General features: G+C 40.0%; 1 pseudogene; it reads right to left on the bottom strand.

Moving 5' to 3' along the window:
• Positions 1–5,697: 5,697 nt before the first annotated feature.
• Positions 5,698–8,036, bottom strand: part of LOC107201342 — a 32,694-nt pseudogene continuing 30,355 nt past the window's right edge.

Below are 8,036 nucleotides of genomic sequence, written 5' to 3'. Positions count from 1 at the left end.
CTGAATAGTGTTTGCAGAACATCCAGACTTTCTCTTTTTCTCCACTCTTCCCCCTCAGTGAGTAGGTTGCAGGTGCCTACAAAATTGGGAGGTGACAAAACCAGGACAGCTGACACAGAGTGATGAAGGGATATCCCATGCCACATGAAGCCATGCTCAGCAATAAATGTTTGGGGCAAAGGAGCAGGAAAAAGGTGTTCTGACCTTGTTGAGTGCTTCAGTATCACTGACATTGAATCAGCACAGGAGATCGGACATTGTGGCCTGTGGTTTGAGGAGCTGGTTTTCACTCTTGATTTTTCACTGGACTTTATGTAGTCATTTCCTGAATGACAACTCTTCCATTGCACAGGGACCATGAGGAAAAACTGTCACTTTGGGAATGAAAGCCACAGCTACAGGAGGCAATGCAATGAACATGCTTTTGCCTGAGACAGGATGAATATAAAGGTATTCATCAGTCCTGGACATGATTTAAATGAAAATTGCCACTTATATTGTTGTGCATGGACAATACACAGTTATAAAATTGATATTTTTTTTTATTGTAAAGTCTGTAGGGATTTTGCCACATAATATATAAAAAATATTTAGGCAGAAGTTCAGCTAGGAACATATATTCACTGAAATGCAAGAAAAAAATGGTAGTTGAGGTTGCTGTGGGATGAGACATCTGCTCCTTCATGGCCAAGAAAGACTTCACAATTGCTTCAGTCTAGCAGGCAACAAATAGCACAGGCCTCAACCAGCAGCAGGGTGCAGGCAGACTCATCCTGCATCACCACATGTTTCACTACCAGACAAGCTCTTACCTCACCCCCAAAACCAGCATTCATTTTGCAGTGAAACAATGGCTTTTACCAGTCTGAGTGCCTGAGGTTAACAAGAGCAGGTGTAACCATCTCAATGGACCCTGGCTTTGGGGCTTGAAGTGGTAGCCAGATGAATCCCTCCCCAGTCATGTGCCTGAAACCTTCAAGAGCTCGGAGTCAGGCAGTGGGTAATAAACCTATTGATGTTTTTCTGCTGAATGTGTTCCATGGTATTGCAGAGGATGGCATCCTGCTCCCCTCACAGGGAAGGCCAGGTTTGATGGGGCATTGAACAGCTTGGGCTAGCAGGAGGAGCCTATGGGCTAGCTGCCCATGGCAAAGGGGTTGGAACTAGATGGTCCTTAGGGTTCTTTCCAACCCAAACAATTCTGGTTCTGTGGTTCTAAGGTCTCTGCTTCTGGGTGCTGGTTGGCAGCAGCAGTACTTGGGTGTTAAACTTGAGTAGAGACAGCTGTGGTAGTTTTTGCCTTGTGGAAGAATGTCTGCAAACTCACAGATGGGTCACAAGTTATTAAAGAATGGGCTGAACATAGAACCCACTGGAAATAAAGGCTGGTCAAGAGATGAGGGTTCATCTGGGCACAGATTTATACATAGTAAAGTGAGTGAAATTTATCCTCATTCATTTAGACCAATGCCTAATCCTTGAGTTAGTGCTTCATAATTGTACTTCAAGAGCTTCTGTTCATATGTGATATGACTTTCTCAAAAGTAGATAGGTGTTCTTTGTTATTTAAAGTGGTTTAATTTAATTTAAAGCGGTTGCATTTAATTATCTGGTAAATGAAGCAGACATCTGTTATATCTAGGTTTGCTGAGCCAATTTCCTGTAAATTGGCATTCCCTGAATGTCCAAGTTGAATTTCATTCCCTGAATGCCAGAGGTATGAAAGAAGTTCATTAATACAAGCTGATATGAACAAACCACCAAAGAATGCTTCCTTGTTCAGACATTATTAACAGCTTGATTTATGATTACCTAGTGGAGACTGTGATGGCACAGTTTACCACACACTGGCTGCATGCTCAGTAGCAGAAACACTGCTGATAGCATTGTTGAGCAGTGCAGAAAAGACAAAGATAACTGCAGTCTGTAAGGTGACTCATCCAAATTCTTACCATGGCTGCATTCTACTATGTCATTTTTTTCTTAATTTAATAATCCTTGCCCCAGGATTTGAACCAGCTACTCTAAATCTAATTTAGTTTGGTATGGTTGAGTTTCTTGGTGTGTTTGTCTTTTTGTTTTTCTGGCTGATTGGTTGTTTGCTTGTTGTTTGTTGCTCTCTTTTTTTTTAATATTTGACATAGTCCTGTTTCATAAACAGACAAAGAAAAGAATTCCTAGGAAAGAAAGTGGAAGCAAAGATAACCATAATTTTCTGGGATTACCACATTAGGTTTGAGGGCAAACTCAGCAGCAAGTTCCCAAATTTCTGGGCCTGAAAAGAATGACTGACTGCAACAGACACAGGAAGGCTACTTTCCCCTTCATGGTATTTTATGTAAGTCCTATTACACCACGACCATACTTCAGCAGCTGCTTACCATGTTTATCTCCTGTTCCCTATAAACCTCTCACTCAAGGAAAGCTCTCACTAAAGATAATTCGACTTCAGTATCTTATCTATAAGGGCATTCCCAGAAATAATCCCAGTGCACTTTAGATCTTGCTGCCTCCCTTCCAATGCCACTTTAAACCTGAGATGGAAGGTTATTGCGGATCTAATTGTAGAACATCACTAAATATATTCATATACCTGTTACTATTGGAATATAGAATTACATATCACTTTGCAATATGGAAAGTCATTTACAGAAATTCAAATTTTGGCCACAGTCTCAGCCGTTAATGATCCCTAAAGTTTCTTTCCAATAGGAGCCTTATTCCTCACATCCTGGACCAAAGCTTGTTTCAAATCCCTTCTTTTTTTAGGCAGCAATTCCCTCACTATAGAATGTAAGATGGTCCAGGACTATTTTTAACCCACACACTACAGGGCAAAGAATTCACAGGAAAGGAAGTCCTGTGGTAAAGTAATCATATATTTCTAACCCCATTGTCCTGCTTCCCAGCCTTCCTGAAAAGCCTCCTGGACACTTCTGTATGTATTGGACATCTATGACATAGGTACATCATAGGAGAGAGCCACAAATGCAAGAGTGGAGAGAGAAACATGTTTTTTCTTCCTGAAGGATTTAAATTTTTTTTCCCACATTCAAATAAAGTGATGAGAATCGTGAACAATTCTGTGACTTGTGAAACTTTTGAATTATGTTAATTTACATTTGACAATGGTAAAGCATTTCATTTCACATTTGGGCTTTTAGTTTTAAAACTAAATTGGCATTTTAAAAACGTCTTCCTGAACCATTTTAAGAAAAAAAATGAAAAGAGGATATTCTGACACTTTCAAAACAAGAAAATTAAAATTAAATAAAAGCTATCAAAAGATTACATTTGTTCTCTGGAAAAAAAAATCTTCCATTTCAATAAATGGTATTTATTCCACAGAAAATTGTCCTCCCTCAACTCAACTGTATATTGCCCAGGGCAGTACTTCCAGGTGTGATTTTTTTCCCCCTTTTTTTCTGTAGTTGTTTGGAAGGCAGAGGTTACTCGTTCTGGAGTCTAAAAAAAGAAAAAACAAGAATGCCACTACAATGACAACAGGATGTCAAATGGTCTTGTTTAGCAGACAGACCATTCACTTTGTATTTTTTTGCTTGCTACTTTCTGAGAGAAGGTGAGGGTTGGTATGTTGATGTTTTGTCAGAATGGTCCTCAACTCAAACACTCTTCTCTCAAGCAACACACTCTCTGCCCCAAATACAGAATTTAATCCTCAGGGACAATTAGACTGTAGGGTTTCACCACTGTAGGTTTCCAGAAAAATAAAACTGAGAGGAACAGTAACACTTTCACATATACAGATCCATTGGCATTTTTCCTCTATGCCACCAGCCAGCTGGACGGGTCTTTAGCTTGAGCCTTGTGTATGTTGAACGAGCTGGGTAGGGAGGAGCACATTTCATGAACTGTCTATATGGGAATTGCTCTGTGCAATGTAACTCAAAATGCATTTCCTACTCATAAAAATAGATGGGGTCCATCACTCACTTTCATCACAGACAGTGGGAAATGGTATTTCATTTAGAGTCCATGTATATTTCTATGGAACATTATTTCCTTGAGAGGGAAGTGATGAGACAAGAAGGTGCCCTGCTCCTCAGGAACTGGAGAGGAGCTCATCGGTGGAGCAGCAGAGGAATACCAGTAAGTTAAATCAGCACATGCCAGAGGAGGAAAAGAGCATTGGAATCAATAGGTATTTTCCTACTCTCTACTGTCAGTTTTGCATTGGGCATTATGATCTTAACCAAGAGAGTTCACTCAGAGCAGGGCAACATAATGAGTTGGTATAATGTGCCAGTAATGCAGCAGTACAAAAAGAAAGTCACCTTAAAGTAAGATGGAAGTGAGGGCAAATGACTATGATACAAGAGACAGCTTGAACCTGTTGGAGTTTCATCTCCATGAGAGTGTTTATGACAAATTCAAGCCCTGGCTTTTAGAACTCAGCTAAAATCCAGCTTGGTGTTTAGGCTGTTCCATGGATGACACTGTGAGAAGAAAACTTTCTCACAGTATTGCTGAACTGCTGAACTAGAAGCAGATTGACACTTTCAGGTCAAACCAAGTGGTTGGGAGGAGGGCTGGCAGAAGGCCTGTGCCCTGGAGCACAGCTGGTGAGAGTACCTGGCTTACTTATAAGAAAGTGGGTAGATGTCCTCTTCTCCACAACCTGCCCTGCAGGCTGCAGGAGGATCAATTCCTAAGGTGGCTGTCCTAACTAGGAAAACTGCCAGAGCACTTCCAAGAAAAATACTGACTTCCCAGCTGCAGGAAAAAATAGCATGCCAAAAATACCCTTTTGAGCAAAAGATGAAGTTAAAACAAACAAATCCCAGGAGGCTGGGCATTCTCCACACAAGTCTGCCCAGCTCAGTCGCTGGTTATCTGCACCTGACTTCTGCAACCAGGAGCTAACCACACACATATTTTCTCTGATAAAGGCCAGAAGCCCACACCCCTGGCTGTCTGAATGGAAGTTGCTCTGTTCACAAGTCACAGCATATTCTAAATGTGAAAAAAAACTGAGGCCAAATACTGGCTGTAGCATGTTTTTGCTAATGCTAGGGAAACCTGTGAAAAGACAAAAGTGGTAATTCCCAAATGTGTTCCATCTCCCTGAAGGATTCATGAAAATTTCATTGTAAATCCTCCAGGACAAAAGAATATCAAGAAGTAGCTATGTGTGTTGCTACAGTTTAAACACAATATGCAGTCACATTTCATTTGAATTATTTTGGGGTTATTTTTGTTCCTAAAGCTATGGTAGAGCCATGGTTCTTCTGGTTAACTGAGGCAAGTGGAAGGTGGAGGAGAGAGGATGTGAGAATCAGCCTGTGAAAAACAAAGTGGGATGTGTGAGAACTGATCTGTGGAGGACTCTCAGTTACAACATACCTGACAGAGATTGTCATTTATGAGGGTGAATTTTCTGCCCCCTTGTTTCCAAACCCAATGTGTGCCCTTTATGTCAAAAACCCATTTACTATTATACTATAAAATATCACTTGGAAAAAAGGTGTCTTGGTAAAACAATGGTCGGATGCAGGCCGGCAAAAGCGCTACAAAATCTTCAGTAGGGTCACCCTTATGCACAGCTCTAGGGACTGCCTTGCACATATTCCCCATGTGTCACACATCTTGCAGGACCATGGGCCAAATTATTACAAAGCCAAAATGTTTCCTGCAAGTAGAGTCCAGAGTGCTTAATGAAGCAAAGAGCAAGCAGCATGATAACAAAATTGTCCTTTATTGCGTTTACAGTTCGGAGGGATTACTTATCTACAGGATTCTGTGACAGGTTATTGAATAATAAACAGTGATTTAAGGCTAAAAGCTGTGAGCAAAGCCTGTTTTCTGATTTACTATAGAAACAGAAAGAATGTCAGCATTTAAACTGAAGAACAGGGACCTTTTGTTAGAGGAATTCTTGGGAATAAAAACAATGGTCCTCTATAAAACATTGGTATAATATCTAGTTTCTCAGCCATACTGAAAACACTAGCCACAGTCACTGTTTTATGATGTTTAATTGAGAAAAAAATCAACATAGATCTGTTTTGGTCAGCATGAGATAGGACAAATTGAAAGTCTTAGTGAAAGACATGGAGAAGAATGATGTCTTGATTTTATTTTAGTTAGATTTTGCTTTTACAAAACAAATAACAAATAAAATATATTAACTTATTCAGTAGTTGAAAGCAGAAGTCCTATGAAGCAGTTAAGGAAAAACAATACAATTTTATCATTACACCAGCTGATATCAAACTGCTCACAGCTTCATAATTAAATTGATAAACTTTAGTATGTTTATGATCAAGATCAGCAAAGCTTCTTGCTGTCTTTGAACGATGCCTTGAAATCTTAGTGGTGATTTGTTGATTGTCTGAGCCCCTGGAAACAGAAGAGAAGAGGCAGCATTTCCATAATGTTGCAATTTTTGCACTTAAGTATGAGAAAAGGCTAAAGCATCATGCTATGAGAGTGTATTTGTTGCTACAGGAATTTGAAGGGCATATGGAGATAATTGGGCATCGCAGTTGGTGGGCAGGTAATGAGCTGAGCTCTACAAGTGAAGAGTTTCATTGATTTGGAAAAATTCACTTCACTGGAGGTGTTGTAGGCCAGGTTGGATGGGGCTTTGGGCAACCTGGTCTAGTGGAACATGTCCCTGCCCATGGCAGCGGGAGCTGGAACTAAATGGTCTTTAAGGTCCTTTCCAAACCAAACCATTCTAATGGTTTTCTGACAGGCAGTCTATGGGGAAGAGAGTTGAAAGCAGCATCTGATAAATTATTAATCCCCCAAAATATCAAGTGCCATCCAAAGAACCTTACAGATGGAGAGATTCACTGACCAGAAATATTTTTGCACTACTACAAGAATTAAAGCAACAGTGGGAAAGGTTATTTCAAAGACAAAGCAACACAGAGGAAAGACTGCTGGAGGAAGAAGAAAGATCTAGAAGATCCAGATCTTTGATCCAGAATAATCACTAGGATAGAATAAACATCACATTTTATTTTCAAATACATGAGGCAGAGTTTTTAGATTATGATCATATAATTTTTGCATAACTTTGGTTGGAAGTGGCATTGAGAGCTGTGACTTCTCTCCACTCCTGCTCAAATTTTGGTCTAATGTCCAGCTCATGATAATCCCTGATACATGCTGGGAAATTCTGCTCCAAAGAATCCAAACAAACTGAAAATATGAATCACTTCCACACATTTTTTAACTGAGAAAATAAAAACCCATGTAGATTTATTTTAGTCAGCATAAGGCAGCACTGAACTGTATATTTGGGGTTCTTACTTGTAGTAACTTTCACAACAATTGCTGAAAAACTAGGGAAAGTGTGATCAGTGTGACCATGAAACAAACACTTTAGTGGGAAGTACTGTGGGCATTTGTTTTAGTGTTGAATACACAAAAAAGACGTGACTGCATCTCCTTCAGTCTCACTCAAGAGACATTTCATTCAGATAATGTTATTCCCCTCTAAGCACCGGTTGCTGAGCCGAAGTAATTTCAGCCCTTCAGATCCATCCATTCATTTTCACAAGTTAAATCTTCCTAACAGTTCTGCCAAGAAAAGACCTTGAGCCACACATGTAGACACCACAGCCTTCTGCAGGGAGGAATCACTTCTTATCCAGGATGAGATTACCCTCCTCATCTTCGATTTGGACTTGTCCAGTGGAGTACCTTGTTTCCTGTCTGTCATTGCAGAACACAGTTTTCATGGTGACATCTGGCTGCTCCCTCCTCTTGAACTGCGCAGTGTGAATCTCCCTTTAGCCATCACTGAATACCACTAGTTTATCTCCACTCCTGAAAGAAATAGCAATGAATGAAGTGATGAGAAAACACTGTCTTTTATTAACCTGTCTCACACAGTTGTCTAACACAGCTCAATGAAATTGGACAATAATATCAAGTGGAAAACCTCAGGATTTACATGGGATGGCATTAGAGATCTGGTCTCACAAAAATACTTCAATATGTAGTATAATAGCTAATGGATGGTGAGATATGAATTTTACATGACTTCTTGCAGAGATCTCAAG

This window comes from Parus major, chromosome 3 (assembly GCF_001522545.3).
Source record: "Parus major isolate Abel chromosome 3, Parus_major1.1, whole genome shotgun sequence".
In the NCBI taxonomy this organism is placed as follows: Eukaryota; Metazoa; Chordata; class Aves; order Passeriformes; family Paridae; genus Parus; species Parus major.
The sequence above is the reverse complement of the archived record's forward strand: the minus strand, read 5'-3'. Positions and strand labels throughout refer to the sequence as shown.